The sequence below is a fragment of the Falco cherrug genome, chromosome 2 (genome assembly GCF_023634085.1).
Source record: "Falco cherrug isolate bFalChe1 chromosome 2, bFalChe1.pri, whole genome shotgun sequence".
Classification (NCBI taxonomy): domain Eukaryota; kingdom Metazoa; phylum Chordata; class Aves; order Falconiformes; family Falconidae; genus Falco; species Falco cherrug.
This window is the reverse complement of record NC_073698.1, coordinates 17,746,514-17,768,776: the sequence shown is the minus strand read 5'-3', so window position 1 is coordinate 17,768,776 and position 22,263 is coordinate 17,746,514.

Sequence of the window (22,263 nt, the reverse complement as noted above, 5' to 3'; positions counted from 1 at the left end):
AATGCATGTTTAGCTGTGCCTAAACCTTGCCTGGCTGCTGGACTTCCAACCTACCCTTAAAATTCTTCCCTGATGGTGACCCCACAGTTTCCCTAGGCAGCCTATTGCAGTACTTAACTAGAGTTAGGTGTTTCTTGCCTTGCTTCAGCAATGGGGTCTACTCACTCTCCCATCTGCCCCAGGTATGGTGCAGCAGCCCTCTGTGGTGGCACCCAGCTACAGGTCCCCAGCCATAGCTCACTAACAAGCCATGGCTTTGTCATACAGGAGTGTAAATCTTTTAAAATGACACTTCAAAGAGTCCTAATCTTCTCTGAACAAATGAGTATTCCAAGTGAGTTGCTTAGCTGTCAGGAGCTCTGTCACCTCATTTCAGCATGGATGACTAAAGAAGGAGTAAGCAAAAATATATACCCATTAGAACGTATTTGTACCCTAATGTTGGCATGAGCTTGCTGTGATTTCCAGCCCGTGAGTAGCTGCTCACATTGGGTCAAGGCACACTAGCACTGTTATTAACTGTGGTGCTGTCATTTCTGCTTTTGCGTGGGAATGGTGTCAGGTTTAACGACAGACCCTCTCTCTCCCATGGGCTGAGCTCACCTTGTTGCAAACCTGAGTAATGGAAGGCTTGTCGTTGACTGCAAGGCGTTACCTTTTCCCTTTCGTCATCTGCTTGCTGTCTTTAAACTTGATCCTTACAGCAAACCATTCACTTATCCTAAATTACCAGTAAATCCATTTATATGCAGATATGTCACCTTTTACAGTGTCTTCTTAGTCAAAATGTGACTAATTAGGTCTGAGTTCTTTTATTTCTGAGTAGTTTAAATACTTACGAACTTAAATTTAAATAATTATAACCTTCTCAGAATATTTTTAAGAAAGATCTATCAAGTATAAGGTTGAATTTTTATTGCCTCATTTAGCAGGCTGCAAAGAAGGAAAAGAAAAATATTAAAATATTTTGTACTGGAGGTTTAGAATTAAAAAGAGAGACCTGGAATTCTGATTACTAATTAAGTTAATATTTAACACAAATAAAACATGCAGCGTTGTAAGGAAGTTTGACAAAAAAAGCCTACAGAGATCCATACTTTTTGTACTATAATTATATTGGTATTTTTATATTATTATAGTTATTATCATGCCAATACCCATCACAAAAAAGCATCATTAAATCCTCTGAATAGTGGTTGAATATGTATGTATGTGTGTGTGTAAAAATGTGAAGAGCTGTAAAAATATTGAACATGATTCTGATTTCACATAGTCCCAAATCCTGCAACCCCTTAACTGTAGCTACTGCAGCACAAATTTCCCCTTCTGTCTGTGAGCAACCCAACAGAAGTCAGCTTGAGAAGAATCTCATTCCAGCCATGCATGGCTGCTTACCCTTCAGTTCCAGGGCTTCCACTGAAGTCATCTGCCAAGAGCAGACAGACGAATTACTGGTTGCAAACCCAAAGCCTGATTGAATCCTGTAGTATTGTAAGGACGTTGGCTTGGCTTACAGCCCACCACCCACCAACTGTGAGCAATGTGTCTCTTGAGAGACTCTTCAGCATTGCTCCTGGCTGCAGGAAATGAACAAGAGACAACGGGGCTGGCAGAGCAATGTCTGATACTGCTCCCTGGTCCTTGCTTGCAAAATGTGTGCAACCATGGACAGGTGAAGCCTGGGGGCTGCAGAAATAGCCTAGTCATAACCTCGCTGGTTCCAACAGGGGTGTTCCAGGGTTACTTTGATTCAGCTGAGGTGAGAACTGAGCCCCGTGTATCTTATGTGTTGCTCTCCAACAATCTCCATCATTCTTGTTATTGTTGATTTTTGTTAGGGCAGAAATGTTTAATTTACTGAAGTGGATACAATTTATTCCAAGGCAAGGCATGTCACCAGTTTTCAGAATGGACTAACAGTCATTCTTAACAAATAAAGTTGAATTTTCCTAGGAAGACTATTTTTCTATCCACATTTAGACAGCAGTATTACAGTTCTTACTGAGAACATCATGATGCATTTGCAAAGATGCAATGACATGAATTAGGGATGAGGAGTACTTTAACTGCATTAGTTGGATAGTGCTGATCAATTATTTGAACTGAAGTTAAAGGCTAACTGGAATCTGGAGATTAATTTAGAGATGGTTTATGTATTCTATTTTCAGGCACCTTCATGCATTCCAAGTGTGAACAAACATAGGCCAATCAAGAGGGAAAGTGGCAGCTTGGGGAAGACAGCTCTTTATGATATATAATGTTAGTATTACGTTTTCAGAATGAGGTCCCCGTAGGGTGTATGCAAAGCTGGTGGGATTTAGTTGAAGAGTTTGTGCATTCAGGTCAAGGCAGGTTTCATTTACAGAGGATCTTCCACAGTAGCTGGCTTCATTTACTGAAATTGCAGGAGGGACTCCCACTTTGCAAACCCGCTCTGTCAGTCTCTGATGAAGAGGCCAGCCAAGCTCTGCTGGATTTTCTGCACATCAGGACAGCAGCAAAGGCCTGTAGTGAGAAGCCGAGCAGAGTTAAAGGAACACAATAGCTGTTCAATAGCTGCTCTTGCTTAAAAAATATAAATTCCTGGCAGCTGAGTCTCTGTAAGGAATGTGCAAAATAAGTGACACTATGTTAATGAACAGTAATATTTCAGTTGTTTCAGTAATGGGGGCTGTCCATTACAGCCTACGCTTACTTTTTATGGCTGTTTTGCAAACAAAAGGGAGAAAGTATGCGAAGATCTAAATAAGCAATGGGAGAAGCAGTGCCTACAGCACAGTGCTTGCCTAGTCTGCCTTTTTCTAATGGCCCAGAAACAGCAGTTCAGACTGTCTTGGAATAATCCTTTTATGGGATACGGGAAAAGCAAACTCCATAAGTATCTTAGCTCCTGCTTAGCTATGGCTTCCTGCAAATCTTCTGTCCTCCATGCTGATGCCCTCCCCTGCTTGACTCTGGGGCTTACAGCTGGTGGGGCAAGGAAGTGCTTGGAAGATGCTAAGCCAGCTAGTAAGGTAGGTTGAAGTTGCAGTGGTGTGGTAGCCCCATATGTGTTTGCTTGGGCTGGTTTTTCCAGCTCAAAGAATTGAGATCGCCTTTAGGAGGGTTTTGTAGCCATGCACTGGTCCTGGTGAGCATGGAGAGAGTAGTCTAGACCACAGCTGTAAGGTTACAGACACTCAAAATGGGACTAGTTTTCAGAAAAAAACATCTAAATGCATCTCAGTTGGTACTAGGTGCCTATGTTTGAATGAATTAATTGACCTAGAGTGATTTTAGAGTGTGATTCAGTTCCCTAAAAATAGGCAGCTTGGATAACTTACCAGACATCCACGTGAGGCTGACAGGTTAATCATATCCTTGTAGCAAAGGGTAACAAAGGGATTACTTTTATGCCAAGAGAGCAGGTATTGTCTGATTGTCGGGGAAATCCTTGCACCAGCTCTGTCCCTCCTGCTGCTATAATTATAGGCATAGGACATGCCAGCCTGCCTAAGAACAAGAGTCATTCCTTACCCCCCCGAGCATTTATCTGTCCTGTCCCAAGGCAGGAGCTCCAGAGGCTTTATGGAGCTCCCATGAGTACAAAACCCATATCTCTGCATACTGCTCATTTCCCTATGGACTATGAGCTCAAGCATTATATGCAAAGTTTGCTCTACCCTGCTGCCTTCATGTGTGCTTCTTAAAAGTCTCCACGTATTCCTAGTTTGGGGTCTCTCCTGGCCCCTATATCAGCACCACAAGTAACTTGAAGTCCATAAAGGACATCATCTAAACCTACTGATCAGATATAATACAATTAAAATATCAGTGCAATTTGACCAGAGGGTAGACTAAAGCCTTGTGGGGTGATCAGAGCAGGCAGCATTCCGGCACAGACCATGTATTGGCCACAAATTCAAAACAACACCGTGAGTAGGACAGAGGAGGGCTGACTTCTCACAGACCTGTGGTGACTAGGAACATGAGAGCCCCAGCGCTCCCATTGCCTTGGTCAGGGCACCAGCAAAGTTTCTCTTCTCTACCAGACCACCTTTTTCATGAAATCTTAGTGGCCTTCCATTTTCTATTTGCCTAAAATTGGCCATTGGGCTCAGAGGTCACTGGGGAGGTCTAGCAAGGTTCACACCTTCATGCAGACAGTGCAATGGCATACACCATATCTTCCTTGAAAATCAGGCTAACAAACAGGCAAAGCTCTTAGACAGGTTTGCAGAGGGAAGATTCTAGTTGAAGACTTTTCCTTCCTTAGTGCTCACATGAACGATTTCAGCAACGTGGTCTGTTTCCCAAGGTGAGAGAAGTCTGGGCAGCTCATTGTTCTAAATGTGCTACAGGCTACTACCTGCCTGCTATTAAGAATTATTTGGAAGAAGAGATCAGCCCTCCTGTATGATCTTTGCTCACTCATCCATCTATTCCAAACAGCACAGGGCATGAATTCTTGAGATGTTGGGGCTTTTGGTCTCAGGAAACTCAGAAAAAATTCTCTGCCTGAGTCATGTGCTTGGAAACAGCATTTCTGTTTTTGCAGAAGTAGTAAAGCAAATCAGGATGCAAGACATTTTTCAGTCATATGTGGCTAATAGTTGGTAGATATCCCTATTTCAAAATCCAGAGGATCTGCCTTCTAGTCTGATTCCATTAACCCTCTTGAAGAGCCTGTACCTGCCTGTCTGTGCTGGACAGGTAACTTTCTGTCACACCACCACTATGGTCTGTGCTTTCTTTGCCCCTCTCTCTAAGCACATCCTGCCCTAAGACATGTTTTATAAAATGTTATTGCAGGGTGGATTAGCTGCACAGCAGTTTCCTCACCAGCACCAGAGCTCATGCCAGCCACAGGCCTGTGGGCATCATTTGAGGCTTCTCCTCCAGCAGAGTAAGTGTGCACCCTGGTCATCCATGTTTTGCTGACACGTCAGCGCAAAAGTCAGGTAACAGTAAATGTTCAGGCATTTAAAACACCCGGAGACCAGAGAAAGGTGCCATTCTAGAGGCTACTCCATGGCTGTGAGCTCCATAAAAAGAAAAATAAGACCTAGGGGTGAATGCCAGGGCTTAGATGCCTGGTAGCATGCTGACACTCACAAAACATTTTCCATCTGAAGGCCTCCTGGAGAGATCTTTGCCAAAGCCATTAGCAGCAGAAGGGCACTGGCCTGGATTTGTTTCTCCGAGATTGTCAGTATGTTTGGTGGCAGGGGATCTTTCCAGCCTCCCTGCAGCCCTTGGCAGGCAGCACCCTCCTTCCTCCCCCTCGGCAGCCTGGCAGGCGGTGGGGAAGAGCCTGGGGTGATGGCAGGGTCCAGGGGAGCCACAGCGAAATTTTGGGCAGGCAGCAGCAGCGACTCATTGTGAGGGTTTGAGGTGGGAAAAGAGGGCAGGTGTGAGTAGGACAGAAAATTAGCACAGAGGAGCCTACAAGGATTCAGCAGTGAAGAGGAATTGCACAAGAGGAGGGAAAAGTGAACATCTGGAAGGGAAAACCAAGGTGCAAAGAACATTTTATCAATTTTTCCCCAGGGAAGAAGACTCCCCCAGCACAGAGTGAAACTGGAATAAGTGTGATGAGCAGCTCATGCATGGTGGCCAGCAGGACTGAGTGAACCTGTGGCAGGGTGGTGACCACCTGCCGGCTGGCCCCAGTTTGGTCTCATGCTCTGTCAAATGGTATTTTAAATGTTTAGAGCAAGCCAGTGAATCATTAAAAGTTACCTGGGGGCTTTTCACACTCGGATGTATGTACCACATGGGGAAGAGCTCTGCTTTCACCTTGCATAGCGTTTCTCAAAAGCGTGGCATCAGCCTAATGCATGGTTGTGAGCTGCAGGATGTCTCCCTCAGTATCAGTACATTTGCCCTTCTCAGCTCATTGCCAGTATACTTTCCTGATTGCTAGTGGTGGCTGGTTGGCTTGATTTTCCAGTAATTCTGTGACAAAAACCAGATACGGGTGAAAGCTGCTGTGCAAAAAGCAACCAAGCACAAAAGGGGGGAAAAATCGCATCTCTTCCCAGTGGCAGGGCATTTCACTGTGATTCATTGTGCCGCTGCAGGGCTCACAGCTCTGCTGGATTTTTAACTGCTGCAGGCAAAAGCCAGATCAATCTGTTTTAGGTGTTTGTTTCGTTGTCGGTGTTCTGCGGTCTGTCAGTTGCAAAGGCAGGGGATGCTCACACAGAGACAAACAGATGATGGCAATTTATGCTGTGCCAGATGGGGGGGCGTGATTCAATACTGAGTGGAACAGCTAACTAGAAAGGCCATCAAACAACACAGTATCCACATTTTCTATAAAATTATGGTCTATCAGATCTTTGCCAGCCACAGATACCCACAAGCATGACATCACTTGCATTTTGAAGAACTTTTTTGCCCAAGGAAGTGTCATTTTACACCTGAGCATTTCTTGGAGATCAGCACATGTGTTATCTGCCTGATTGAGACATGGCAGAAAACCCAAGAGAATTTTGGCAAATGTGAACAATACCTCCTGTTTTGTCCAAGAAATCTCAGCTGACTAGGACAAATTAAATTTCTGCCTTTGTTGCAGGAATTTATGAAGTTTAAAATTACCCTTTGTCTTTAAAACACCTACAAACTTTGGCTTTTTTTTTTTTTACTCTGGAATCCTACAGTGTAAAAGTTAATCTGACTTAATTCTAACAGATATAATGGGCTTGATTTGCTCTTCACTCTGTCATTGTACGAAAGGAAGCCCACCATTACAGAGAGACTGACCCCAGTTGACACTTGTGGAAAGGTGGGACATCTGTGCTCAAGGGGCTGGAGTCAATGGGCTGCCATCATCTGAATCCTGCAAGACAGATCCCTTTGGTATACCCCAACACTAAAGAAGTGACCTCCCTAGTGGGGACCCGTTCTCAAGTTCTTCCACCAGTGTGACTGCATGACCATGACCTTCTGTGCCCTCACTGGCTCTTAATCCAGCAGCTCTCCAGCCCGGGAAGATGACAAGAACGTGGGGTGACTCCAACACAACCATGGAAGCAGTTCTGGCCCTAGCATGTGTTTGAATTGTATGTGGGTATATAAGACAGAGAGAGTGGTTTTAACCTTGATAATGTGCAGCTGTGACCTTGCTTTAATGATGTGCAGCTGCGATCCTGCAGCAAAAAAGTAAATAACTTTGAGGGAGTATGAGAAGAAGCCCGGGTGAAACAGAGACAAAGGAGAAATGTGATCTCACCCCTAGAAGATAAGGAAACAGCGTGAACAGCAGAGAGTAGCCTGTAGTGAACAGTGGCTGGGCGCGTGGACAGTAGAGTTTGACCAAAATAAACTCTTACCAGTGTGTGTACAGAGTATGAACTTACAAAAGCTGTAACTAACTAACAATAAAGGTCTTTGCTTCACGACCCTTGCAAAGTCCATGCCTCAGTCACCACAGCTGGAGTTTGCATCAAGTGGCAAAACTGAAGCTGGAGCTCAGGGAGAAAAAGGAAAATTTACCACCTTTGGAAAAAGGGACAGACAACTCAGGAGGGGACTTTAAGGATGTTGTGAGGTTATGCAGGGAGAAGATTAGGAAATCCCAGCTAGAACTCAGGCTGGCCACTGCTGTAAAAGATAACAAGAATGTTTTTACAAATACATTAGAAACAAAAGGAGGGCCGAGGATAATCTCCATTCTTTGTTGGATGAGGGGGGCAACATTGCCACAAAGGATGAGGAAAAGATTGAGATATTCAATGCTTTCTTTGCCTCAGTCTTTAATAGTAAGACCAGTTACCCTCAGGCTACTCAGTTCCCTGAGCTGGAGGACAGGGACGAGGGGCAGAATGAAGTCACCACAGTCCAAGAGGAAACAGTCAGTGACCTGCTGCTCCAGTTAGATGTGCACAAGTCTATGGGGCTGGATGGGATCCACCCAAGGGTACTGAGGGAGCTGGTAGAGGAGCTCTCCAAGCTGCTCTCCACCATTTATCAACAGTCCTGGCAATCTGGAGAGATCCCAGAAGACTGGAGGTTGGACAATGTGACACCCACCTAGAAGAAGGGCCAGAAGAAGGATCTGTAGAACTAGATGCCTGTCAGCCTGACCTTGGTGCTGGTGAAGATTATGGAGCAGATTACCCCATTTACTATTGCACAGCACGTGCAGGACAGCTGGGGGATCAGGCCCAGCCAGCATGGGTTTATGAAAGGCAGGTCCTGCCTGACATATCTGATCTCCTTCTATGGCAAGATGACCCACCTAGTGGATGAGGGAAAGGCTGTGCATGTTGTCCACCTGGACCTTAGTAAAGCCTTTGACTCTGTCTCCTACGGCATTCTCCTGGAGAAGCTGGCTGCTCATGGCTTGGATGGGTGTACTCTACACCGGGTAAAAGCAGAGTTACATCCAGATGGCAGCCAGTCACACATGGTGTTGCCCAGGGCTCATTATTAGGGCTGGTTCTGTTTAATATCTTTATTGATGATGTGGATGAGGTGATAGAGTGCACCCTCAGTAAGTTTGCAGACAACACCAAGTTGGTGCTGGGTTGTTGATCTGCTTGAGGGTAGGAAGGCTCTGCAGAGAGATCTGGACAGGTTGGATTGATGGGTTGAGGACCATTGTATGAGGTCCAACAAGGCTCAGTGTCGGGTCCACCACTTGGGTCACACCAGCCCCAGGCAGCGCTACAGGCTGGGGCAGGGGGCTGGGAACTGCCCGGTGGGAAAGGGCCTGGGGGTGCTGGCTGACAGCCGGCTGGGCATGAGCCCCCAGTGTGCCCAGGTGGCCAAGGGGCCAGCAGCGTCCTGGCTGGTGTCAGAAACAGTGTGGCCAGCAGGGCCAGGGCAGTGACCGCCCCCTGTACCGGGCACTGGTGAGGCCGCACCTCGAACCCTGGGTTCAGTGTCGGGCCCCTCGCTGCAGGAGGGACGTCGAGGGGCTGGAGCGTGTCCAGGGAAGGGCAGCGGGGCTGGGGAAGGGGCTGGGGCACAAGTCTGATGAGGAGCAGCTGAGGGAGCTGGGGGTGTTTAGCCTGGAGAGGAGGAGGCTGAGGGGAGACCTTATCGCTCTCTACAGCTGCCTGAAAGGGGGGTGTGGGCAGGTGGGGGTCAGTCTCTTCTCCCAAGTAATCAGCAATAGGATGAGAGGAAATGGCCTCAAGTTGCACTAGAGGAGGTTTAAAATGGATATTAGCAAAAACATTTCTTCACCAAAAGGGTTGTCAAACATTGGAACAGGCTGCCCAGGGAAGAGGTTGAGTCACCCTCCCTGGAGGTATTTAGAAGGTGTAGATGTGGTGCTTAGGAATGTGGTTCAGTGGTGGACTTGGCAATGCTGGGTTAACGGTTGGACTCAATGATCTTAAAGGTCTTTTCCAACCTAAATGATTCTGATTCTATTCTATAAATACTTCCAGATCTGTTAATATGAATATTGTGCCATTTGCCATGACTGTCCGTGAAGGTACTTGCACTGTGTCTATGATGCTGGAATGACAGTCTGACCAAACTCTGACTATCTTTCTACCTTTTGCATGGCAGTAGTCCCTTTGGTCAACAGTCATTATAATTTAGTAGTTATAAGGTTTGAATCTTAGGCTTGTTGGTTTGGTCTTAATTAGCCTACAATGCTCACAGCTCTGTCTGAAACTCTGAGATCTTGGAACCTTAAATGGAAAGACATGATACACAAGCACAAAATATTTATTCTAAATCTTTTTTTTCATACACACTGCAAAATCTCAGATTTTAAAGCTGTTATTGTATTGTGGGAGGAGAAAAGAAAACCTGTGGCTCCCTTCCTGACCCCACGTCTCTTGCTTCTTTGTGGGTCTTCAGTTATACCACAAAATCACACAGCCTTGATGCTCACTGCTGTAATGAGATTCCTTTTGCAAACATGCTTATCTCTGGAATTGTTTTGTCTTCCCCAGCTCAGCATATATACATGGAGTCTGATCCAGAAGACCGTTCAAATCCTTGGGAATCTGCTTTGGATACGTTTCTGGTCAAGCTTATATCTGAGGTGGCCCAAAATGTAATGACTTTAGAGCAGAAAAGATATTGTGTCATGTGCTTATATCATTCTAAGTGTGATGGTACAATAAAGTACCAAGGCAATAAAGCCTTGGTTGGCAACAGAGCCTTGGTTGGCAACCTTACCTAGCACAATGACAGAAATAGCAATAGATACCCTAGAAGAAAATCATAAGAGAAAACCCAAGAAAATATATTTCCCCCATCCAGTTCCCTTGAAGCTCTGTGGAAATAAACGCATTACCATTAATCAGTGGCTGCATTTTTATTTCTTATTCTTCCCTTCCACTAGTTGGAAAGCAAGACTCTTCTTTCCTCTTGAGGAATAGCACTTCTGTTCGCTAGAGTTTCTTGCTCTCTTTTTGTCCTTCTCCTGCCACCCATCTCCATTGATTTCATCTTACGCAATTTGTCATGCAGCCAAGTACTCCCATAGTCAGGAGTTGTTCTCTTGCTCACAAACCTTGCCTTCCCTTTTCTTTAAGTACTCCCTTGTTCCCACCGACACGAAGGTTGTTGCAGAACTAAGACTTGCTTCTTTATCTGTTTCTCAGTTTTTCTGTGACTCCACAAGGGCTCCTTTGTGTGAAGGGAAATAGCTGGAAGGAAGGTTAATGTGAACCAAGGATAAGGGCTGTTCCCTGATGCAGCACCTCGGCTCAGCAGCTGGCATCTACCTGTGCTGAAGAAAGGGAAAGGAGCACCCTTTTTTCCCTTTGTCTGCTGGTCCTTTGCTTGTACCCTTACCTGATATTACGTGGTATACCCTCCATCACTAGGATAAAAAGTGAAGAGATCTTTCTCAGCCTAGGGGAAAACCTAGCAAAGAGCATCCTCACTTCAGAGAGCTTTGTGGAGCCACCTGAGAGAAGAGGAAGAGGACAGGACACTGAGGAATGACCTGGCTTGCCAGGCTGTGGTGGAGGTCACAAAGCTGGGGGCTATCCCTTCCTCAGCTGTCTGTCCCCACTGTCCCCAGTACATGCACCACAGAAGGAGTCTGGCCAAGTGCATCTCCCAGTAGCTATCCATCCTCTTGCCCACCTGCCTTAGGTAGCTGCAAGGGGCAGCAGCAGCAACATGATGTGGAGGTCTCAGGCTCCTCATGAGTTCCTTTTCATCACAGGAAGGAACTTGTGCTGTGTCCTTTCAAAGCACATGAAATCAGAAGGAGGGAGCAGAAAAGCTTCTCCTGGTAGCTGGCTGTGGCACACTGACCTTTCCAAAACAAGCTGTGTGAACCCCAGGCTGGTGAAGCTGGTGATGGTGATATTTTGCTCCAGAGATGCTGTTTACCACCATTTATTATTTAATGACAAACCAGCCTCAAAACAGTTACTGATCTGCTTTAAACAATGGACAATATTGTCCTTACCAATTATTAGTAGTATTTGGACATGATTTTTTCCCCCCTCTTGCAGTTGTTAGAACTAGAACACAGCAGAGCTGCTGCTTTGAGGACCTAACACTTCAATAAACACGAACTGTAGCCCAGGGTGGGAGCACCCCTGCAGCCTTCCCTTTTCTATGGTTCATCAGTCTCTGTATTTGAGTGTTGCTGTCAAAACGCAACACCTACCAATGGTCAGATATTTGGTATTCTTACAAAATGTCATTTTTCTCACCTACGCAGAGATTTTAAATATGATTGTGTCCCAAACCTTATCCTTCCTCCTTATTGACCACGATGATTCTGTGTGATTGTAGTGCTTATATTAAACTCATTACAGGTGAATTATGGAGGCTTGGGAAGTTATATTTGCATTGATTATAACATCTTCTCAGGCATTACACTGATTTTTTAAGGTTCTAACTTAGTATCTGACTGCAGTAAATATAACTTTTTATTACCTGATAAACATACTTAATACAATCTATTTGGTGGGGGGGACCATAATCTAGTCTGTGAGCTGCAACAAGAATCTACAGAGGAGCTCCCACTATGTTCATGAGGGATGCATACGAAGATGAAGAGAAGGATCTTGTCTTTGCGTAGTGGTTGGGGGTGGAATCATCTCATCTAATGACACCTATCTATGGTGTATTACATTTATGTAATGTAATGTAAATGTAAAATACACATTTACAATGAAACAAGTCACCTTAGGTTCCTTCCAGAGCTGATCGAGAGAAGTAGGTATTTTCAAGAAGTGATTCACTTGACCTATTTGTAGGCATCTATTTTAGGATTAAAATCCGCTCCCCGCCACCCCCCCACCCCCCTGCCCCCCGAAGTACCTATTTCTGTGCATTGACTGTAAAGATCAGTGAACCAGCTGAAGGATAAATGTCTACATTGCAGGGTTTTCTTGCTTTTTGGCTAAATGAATTAGTGGTTGTTTGGATTTTATCTTTACTTGTTATTAGCTCAGACCCTTACATCATAGTAATGGGTGGTTTTGAGGCAATATGCTCACATGAAGGACTGCTCTCTTTCTGCCTATTTCATCTTGGCCTTTTGTATCTTCATTTTCTGTTTTTTTCTCTTCCCTGTCTTTCTATGTCTCTTCCTTTTCTTTGAAGCAGTTTCTAGTCCTTACTTATTTTATTTCCTAAAGTTATATTAAAAAAAATAATTAATTCAAGTCCTTAAAATACTATTAAGACTTTGAAGGTAGTGTGCCAGTAGGAGTAATGGAAAGCAGGTGAGTTCATAACTCTCAGAACTCCTTTGTTGGTCAGGTTTCAAGGTTATTTTCACAGTCAGGAGGGATGGAAATATGCACTGTAAAATAAAACATTAAACTGCTCAGAACCTGAATGAGTCCTGCACCTTACAGTACGTGTACTGCATTCAGACAAATGTATTCCAGGGAAAGGCTGCTTGGTGTTTTCTCGATAATGCCAATATTCTCAATTGTGGAACATCACATTTTACTCTTGTGTTTCTACAGTAGCTATAGTTCGGGTGCATTTCTTCATTTCCCCTTTGCTGAGCTGGCTGATGAGGTTACATGCTGGCCTCGCTAAAACTCCTGGCCATTGACTCTGGACCTAGATTTTAGCTGCTCTCTGCTTAGAGGGGACATATGCTTTTAAACTCTGTGAGTATGAGCCACATCGTGCTTTGTGCCGTCCTTTTCCTCTCTGTTGAGGACTCTTGTCTGTGTGCTAAATAAGAGGCAGCAGAGGACACAGCAGAAGGAAGAGGATTTAGGGGAAATGTATTTCATAGGATAACCAGGATGTGCCACAGCTGTGGCTCCCCAGCCAGCACAGGGACGTTTTACTCATGGTAACTTTCAAATTCTTTCTTCTCACAAGGAAAGGTGAAGTCTGAAAAGGAGACCTCCTTTTCTGTCAACATTAATAATGTTATCACTATAGGATCCACTACAGACATGAAGGCTGTGGATGTCACACTCGATGGGCAGCCCCCCTCAGAGAGGCATACAACGTACAGGGTGTGAAACCATCTGATAGCCACAAAGGTGCAGAGAAGCTGCTGAGCAGGGGTGGGCAGAAATCCTGATGTTTTCCCTACGTCCTTCAGACTCACAATATATCCCATCTTTCTCTCTGCTGCACCTGGCAGTGTGAAGCATCCAGCAGGACATCTGGGGGCTGCAGCACCTGTAGGGGTGCTGAGTGGGAAGCTGGAAGGTGCCGGAGTAGGCATGGACAAACTTGCCTCCTAGGACCCTCAAGAAAGCAGGAACAACTCTACCTTCTCCTGCTGAGACCCAGCTCCAAACTGTATCCCCAGCCCTGGGCTGTCATGTTGAGGTGAGCAAATAACTCCCTGATATTTTGGGAGTGGGACCTGCTCTTTCTACCAACTCTACTCACTTCTCCAGGACTGAAGAGGAATACTGCTGCCTCTGACTTTTTTTCTTGCAAGCATAGTGGCTTGTTGCCCTTCTCATTTCCACCAAGATTATGCAAAACCTCCATAGCTTTAAGATGTTTATCACCTCATCTTTTAAAATCTTGTTGCTTTCATGTTTATGGTTCAGCTGTTCCCAGTAGAGCCTGATTTCCCTTCTGTTAGTCATCTTCATTTTCTTACCCAGAAAAAAAGCACTCAAACCTCATAAATTCCAGTCCTCTAAAATAATAAAATTCTATTATTAGTGTTGTCTTCCATGTAGAGTACTATGCATGCATTATGCACATTGCTCTCTCATCAAAAAAGAACCCAAAAGATTTCAAAGGAAGAAATGAAGAACACAAATCTTGTGGCCCTTTCTAAGTCAAATTCTCTTTTTAAGTCAAGGAAAATTAAGGAAGAGTGTATGAGTTGTAATGTTGATTGAAGTTTACTGTGACCCAGTTCTTTCACAGAATTTGCTAGCAAAGTTAAGTTTTATACTGCTAAATTTCTTAATATGGAATTATAAACAGCTACTCATCTTCTGGTCAGGCCCACACACAACGATGGGCTGTTTACAGGAAGTAGAGATGTCCTTGGAGTGGCTTCTTGTTTCATGTGAAGTCAGAATCTGGTATCTTCCAAAAAATCCAAAGAAGACATGAGACGTTAACTTGAGATTGGCAAGTTTTAATTTGCAGAACTGTCTCCTTTGATAAGTCATATATCTATATTTGAATCTTTTACCTGTCCATTTCTAATTTACTGCTTCTAACATCAAATCTGTCTCTCTGCCAGTGTCTAACACCTGTATTTCTGTTCTACCAAAGCTGAAAGTTTGCTCAGTGCAGAGACCCCTCACAGGACCTTTGACACTATTTAAAACCCAATTACCCTGAAATTTCTTCTCTTCCCAGATATGTCTCAAGCGTTCAGACTAGAATGAAATTCTTTGCTTAATAATAAATGGTACACTTGCCTACCTAATAGGAAAAGAGCTTTTGCTTCTGTTCTACATATCTGATACAAGTCTGCTTGAACTGAATTTTGCTGTTTTCAATGTTTAATGAGATATATGTTGACTTTTTTGTATAAGTAAGGTGGAGTGGAACAGAAGAGGAGAGGATGGGAAAGAAGAAAACAAAGAATCTTGAAACTTGACATGTTTAAGAGTTACTGGCAGCAGTGGGGAGGGAGGAGGCTACTACAGACAGTAGCACGAACCTATTACTTATTCCCAGATTTCTTTATAAAGGTTGTTTATTAAGGAACTTGGTTATGCTAGTTTTAGAACAACTCAGGTTCTTGATTTTTATGCAAATGGGAATAAAAACTGTTTCTTATTCATGCATCTATAATTTGTCTTAATGTGATTTCACATTTTTCTATTTCATTTTCAGATCTTGTCTGCATTAAGCCATTTTAATGCTTTTGTGGAAAGCAAAACATCAATTTCTGCTATATGATAAACTGCATAGGTTAACACTGCAATGCCATGAACTTCTTCCTACTTTTCACCTGTAGTGAGTTCAAGGTGCTTCTCAAAGTCTGGGGAAGTGTCCAGCATTTGAGGTAGTATGGATGTTTTCAATGTTACAACCTGTTGCTTTTCACTGTAATGCATTTCCATTGCATTGCATTTGTATCCAACCAACAAAGAAACCACTTTTTAACATTTTTGACACCTTGTTCATGTTGCCTCATGTAAACCATTTAACTATTGTCACCAGATGGAAAATATAACACTATTTGAACACAAACCAAATACATGAATTAAAAACAGTGTGGTCAATTTGAGATGATACAGCAAGCATACTTTTCACTTCATGGTAAAAACAGGGCATGGTATTTTACAAGAGCTTTGTTTTGTGAACAGATTAGTACTAAAAATAGTTCAAACCAACTATATTAGCACTTTCACCTTTTTAGAATCAAATTCTCATTGTTTTTCACTTCTGTGGTTTGGCTTTAGCTAAATCTTATTATTGAAGAATAAAATGAAAAACTGATTTTATAGAAAACTTTACTAGTGACCTGAACTGCAATGTTCACTCTCTTTTCAAACCAGGCACTTGGCTGCACCACTGCAGTGAGAGTTTAGATTTACTTTGCCTTTGTAAGATAAATATTACAAAAAACTGGTTTACCTATTTGCTTTAATTGCAAAATGTTAAATACTATTCTCTTAAGACTCATTTCCATTGTTTCAGGCTCTTAATGGTATCTTTCTGTAAAAATACTTTGCACATCTGTTTTATTTATCTAAAGAGACCATTTTTAAAATTGTTTTCCTTTAGAAGCAAATGTTGGCAGCTAGAATCTATTTTTGCATTGCTAGAAGCAGCTTAATTCCTATTATAGCCGTATGTACCTTGCTTGTGGATTTTTTTTTCTTGTAAAAGATTTTGAGACTGATTTAGCCAAGGCCTGATTCAGAGAAGTCCTGAGGACTTCCTGTGAGGTGCTGAGCAACTCAGCCAGTATCAGTAGGAATAAGAACTACTGGATTTGGCCCACAATGTTTTTAAAGTTACCATGAAATTGTGATTGTTTGTTCATGCTTATTCACATTACAGATATTTGCTCTGTATTGCTTGCAAGAAACCTTAAGAAGTTTGGAATGAAACATGCTACAAAAGTGAAATATTGATGTTATGGCAAACACATTGTATTTCCCACCCCCCACCCTCCCAGATATGTGAGTCACTCACAGTAACTTACTTTTGTCAGAACTTTTTTGCATAAAATACGTAAACATGAAAGAGGACTTGAGTATCAATTAGGAGTTTATCATAGAGAAAAGCATTGGGCTTTTTTCCCTATATTTTCCTTTTTTGGCTTGCTTGTTCCCTCCCCTTAGCAGAACATTCACACACACAGACATGTATATATTTGTTTCCAGTTGTGTTCCATTATAAAATATATTTAAACACTCCCAGTGCATAGCTTTCCCACTAGCATTCATGCTACTCTCTGCATAGAAATATTCCTCCAGGAACTTAGGATCAGTTTCACAAAGAACACAAGAAACCTCAGAATATGAAATTGTGGTGTCCTGATCCTAAGTAACATCAGCAAGAGTGACAGTGCTCTGAGTAGTACAAGTGCTCTGAGTAGTACAAGTGCTCATATTTGAAAGTTGTATCCCTTCACCAAAACAAACTGACAGGAACTAAATGACAGGAAAGTAATTTATCCTGGTATTTACCTGTAGCCTTGCTCTAAGGAGCCAAATGAAAGTGAAGAGTGAGGTAAAAAGAACAACTAAGTTTTCAAGGACTAAAGACACAAAAGAAGAATGGAAGGAACAGAAAAGTGGATTCTGAACTGATGCTAAAACTTAAATCACCGTATTTTGCAAGTCTTGTAAAAACTTCTCTAGAATATTAGGATTCTTTTTACACAAGTAGTCACATCATCAGTGGGTTACATAGTTGAACATCTGGAAAGGTTCCTGAATACTACTTAGTACTTAAAACTGCTGTGCACTACCAAGCAGAGACAGTCTGAAGTTCACTTTGAAGATACATCTAGTGAAAGAGGCCAGGACAGTTTTACCAGCATTGTAAGGAGCTATGTCCATTACATTTTCCTGCTTGCAGAAATTGCTTTCCCATCAGGATCATTTACCATCTCTGTGTAAAACAGAGTAGATTTTATTGCAATAGATTTTTTTTCTAGAAGCTCAATAGGATCTTTCATTTGGACAACATTTTGTCTGACTCTGTGTTCAGTGAATTATATCCTGTAGATATTGTAGGTATTTTCTATTTGCTCAGGGACCATCTTAATAGTTTCTTAGTATCTACATCTGTAGGTATGAGCACATGCTCTCTCTCTCTTTCTCCCTTGTTGCTGAAATTTTATGTAAGTAAAACCTCTTTATTCGTTTTTGTACTTCATGGGAGCAAGTCATTGCAGACAATTTGTTAATCAGTTCATCCATTATAGGATGCAAAGAAACTTCCAAGAGGAAGTGTTCCCATTCATTATATGATATGAGGTCTTGCTTCTAAACAAGACTGGGTAAAATATTGTGGGATTTTCTGTCATTAAGATAAAAAAGAATAAGATAATCTAATCAGACAAGATGCCAGTGTGAGTTGGTAAGAGTACGTTAATGACAAAGATTTATATTTTGGAAATTTTAAATTTCTTCTACATCTGGTAGAAGGTGTCAGTTTGTGAAGAGATGAACTGTAATAAAAGTGTAATGCTTGTGGAAAGGACCAGTTCGCTTAAATGACACTGAAGAAGATGCAGTAAAACACTATGTACTTCATACACTGGCTTGCCCTCCTTTGGTAGATACTGCTGTCACGCTCCCAGCCGGGTCCTGGATGAGGCAGTCCAGAAGACCCTCCTCATCCAAGCTCTGCTGCAGGCTGGTCACCTCCCAGGTGCTGGGCAGCACTGCTTGCCTGGGCAAAAGGCTCCTCCATCAGGTCAGGTTCAAACTTGGTGTTGTGGTTTAACCCCGGCCAGCAACCAAGCACCACACAGACACCTGCTCACTCCCCCTCACCCAGAGGAGAATCGGAAAGGGATGTAAAACTCGAGGGTTGAGATAAGAACAATTTCATAGGTAAAGCAAAAGCCGCACACACAAGCAAAGCAAAGCAAGGAATTCATTCCCCACTTCCCTGGGCGGGCAGGTGCTCAGCCATCCCCAGGAGAGCAGGGCTCCGTCATGGGTGACGGTTACTCGGGAAGACAAACGCCGTAATGCCTCATGTCCCCCCCTTCCTTCTTCTTCCCCCAGTTTATACACTCAGCATGACGTCATATGGTATGGAATACCTCTTTGGCCAGCTTGGGTCAGCTGTCCTGGCTGTGTCCCCTCCCAATGTCCCGTGCCCCTCCAGCCCTCTGGCTGGCAGGGCCCAAGGAACTGAAAAGTCCTTGATTTAGTATAAACATCACTCAGCAACAACTAAAAACATCAGTGTGCTATCAACATGTTCTCACATCACAGCCAAAACACAGCACTGTACTAACTACTGAGAAGAAAATTAACTCTGTCCCAGCTGAAACCAGGACACCTGGTAAAACCTGGTCTGTACTTTGTGACTACCCTACTTTTCCCAGGAGTCACCTGCTAGCTCCTTGCCTTTGCTTCCAGAGCTGCTCTGTCCTTTCCTGGCCTATTCCCAGCCCAGTGAACCCCAGAGGGCTGCCTGGAAGCTATTACCTGCAGGGTGAGAGACCACTAAGGGGTATTTGTACGAGCAAGCCTGAGCACTGGGCCAGGGGCACGCTGCCTCAGGGGCATCAGCTCTGCCTTCCCTCAGGAGATGAGGCAGTCCTAGCAGCCGCTGCAGAAAATGTGGGCTTCCTGGTTTAATTCAGCCTCTGTCTAGGACAGAAGAAGCTCATAAAGCCCTTGCTGTCTTTGGTTCTCATGGTGTATGAAAAGTGCAGGGAGCTGCTCCAGAAGTCTAGAAAAAATGTCTCTTTGAACCCCCGCTACAATACAGAGGATGCTTGAAAGCAAATTGGCTTTAATCTCCTATGTAGCTGCCATTGTATTTTCTTTGGATTAGCCTGACTGATGACATCAATGTCCTTACAAAACCAGCTTATATCAGGAAGTCTATCTGGGATAAATATGGTTTCAAGAGTGAAAACAAAGTGGCTTCTGTAGGGAGCTGGTTTTCTATTGGTTTTCTATTGTTTTTCTATTGGCCACTATTTCTAGTGGCTTGACTAAGCTGCAAAGAGTGCTGGGGTGAGGTAGCCCTAGGCCATATAAGATGCCCATCATCATCTTCTTGTTTTGGTGTCTTAAATGAATTTGGATGGGGTTTTTAGGTAACTCTGAGGCAGAACTCGTGAGACCTCTGTTACCTGCTCGTTCAGGGTAAAATACTCAGGGCACAGGTGAAGTGCTGATTAAGAAAAGGTTCAACTTACTTAACCCAGTGTTGAATTCAGTAAATCTGTCTCTCTGTGCAAGCAAAATGGAAATAAGAGGTTTTGAGTGCTGTGCTGTATTTTTTCTTTTACAATTTATGAATTTTTAAGTCTGAACATTTAGCCAACTGTGTGTTCCTTTTAGCCAGTTAGTTAAAGCTATATGCTGTAAGTTCTCCGTGAGATTTTCAGTCTCAGTTTGACCTAACCACCTAAGTCAAAGCACTGTTATTTGGGCGTTCTTTTTTTTTTAATTACTATTCCTTCAGCAGGTTCCTCCACCATCTTTTTTTTGTGAAATAGTGATGATGTCAATATAATACATCACCCTTCACAGCCTTGACATCTTGTTTTGATCCTTCTTTGCCAAGCCAGTATAGTGAAATCCCTGAAATTACAAATGGATCTGATGTTGGCCCTTCATGTTTCAAGCCAATTGATTCTGAATAAAGTTGTCTGGAAGTTAGATTAGGCAACAAGGGATTCCTGATTCTGCTATTGATCTGCTATGTAGTGTGAGACTCACGACATCAGTCACCGGTGCTTTGCTTTTCTAATCCACAAAACCAAAACTCTTAAAAGTGTGCTGAGAGTCACAGATTAAAGACATTTTATGATCATTAAGAAATGGATTCTGCTGTCTTAATCTGCTATATGATTCATCATATAACAAGTGATATCACAGTGCAAAATAGATTCATTATTTCTTCAGTAACATACCATGCAACGTGATGGATTCAAACATAACCCAATTACTAGAACATCAACTTTGGCCAATGTGAATCTGCTGTGTCCTGCACATAAACTTTATTTTTGAGTAGTTGAAACATAAAATTGTTCTTTAAGCCATTCGTAATTCAACAGATCATTAATGACAAATGGCAGAATGTCCCAGCCGTCCTTCTAGGCAATACTCCAGATGGAAGTCATTGGATAAAGAACAGGAAGGTTTGGCAGAATGTGAAAAAAGAATAAATTTGCTACACATCACTCATTTTGCCTGACTGCAATAAAGTAATTGTAATAGAATGTTGTCACAGGATAATGGTCTCCTGCTGCTTTAGAAATGCTTTGTAAAACAGATGTTTACTTTCTCTGTGGGAGACATTGATCCCGGGACAACAGTCCTTTCTATTAAAGGAAAATTAAGTACTTATAGGTTCAGCAGTACTATAAAAAGATCATTATAAACCTCATATAATGTAATAGGTAAAATGATATGAAATATATATGTGATGTATGTGATATATGCGATTACTCCCTAAGTGGGATTAATTCAAATGTTTCTTCCAGCAGCTCTGCAACTAACATTTTATCAGCAAATGCAGATAGGACAATGCAATGCACTATGATGAAGCTGTTTTTGTTATTTTAATCTTCCAAGGCTCTGTGAACTGTGGAAAAACAGCAGTTTTAATTAAAAATAATAACATCAAAACTCCAGCATATAATGTCTGATGAGAAATGCTTAGTTAATAAAAAATAGATAAAAATAATGAATAAATAACAATAAGGTAACACATTGTAATCAATGGAAATTAAAGACCATGCATTGTCTGTCAGGGGTGAACTCGGTATTGTGAGTTTTGCTTACTAGCAGCAAGACAAGAATTTGAAAACAGATAATAATTTGCAAGACATTTGTGCATTTCAATATAATTTTCTTAGAAGAGAAATCAGAGATTGTAAAAGACTTCAAAATATTCATATTTTTCTCTGTCTGCAATACACGGGACACATACATTGCACACTGTTGTTGTATGGTAGAAAAGTTACATAGGCACTATTTTGGTGAACCTTATACATTTTACAGACACTTCTGTTACTCATCCAATAATGTGCCAACTGCAAATTTGGGCTGATGAGACATGTTTAAAGAAGAACATTTGTTTTCTTATGCGCTGTAATTGTCTATATGTGCTGTCAAAGGCATTTGACTGTCAGATGAAGTAACCCTCTGTGGTATTCAGCTTTTGCCAAGGTTGTATCTCGATCTAATGAGAATAATTAGCCAGGGACTGAATGACTTGTTGGCTCATCAGGCTCACCTCCAGGACCAGCATCAAGTTTTAAAGGTTGTAGCTGAGCAGAATAGCCAGTGAATAGCAACACTGCATCTGGGTTTACCCAAAGAGGTGCTTCAGATGGAGCAACAGCAGACTTGAAGCCCTAATTGTATTTTTTACTCTAAGCGGTGAACTTCTTTATCTACATGCTGAAGGAAAATGTCTTTTACATTCTTGACAAGAGTGAGTTTGGTATATAGCTGCATTCAGTTATAATAATCTTGACCTCAGGAATAGTCACTGAAGAAAAGAATTTCCCTTCCCATTTCAGGGTCACCACATTAGAAACATAAAAGAAAAATGTCCATAAGAGGCATGAGGAAAGTAATTTTTAATGCTGCAAGGGTAACTTAAGAGTGCTGCCAAATGCTAATAGTAAGTTGCATTGGGAAGTGATACTTTAAATTTCAAGAAAAAGAGGAAACTGAAGACTTAAAAAGTGTCAGTTTTGTCATCTTGAAACCACTTTTC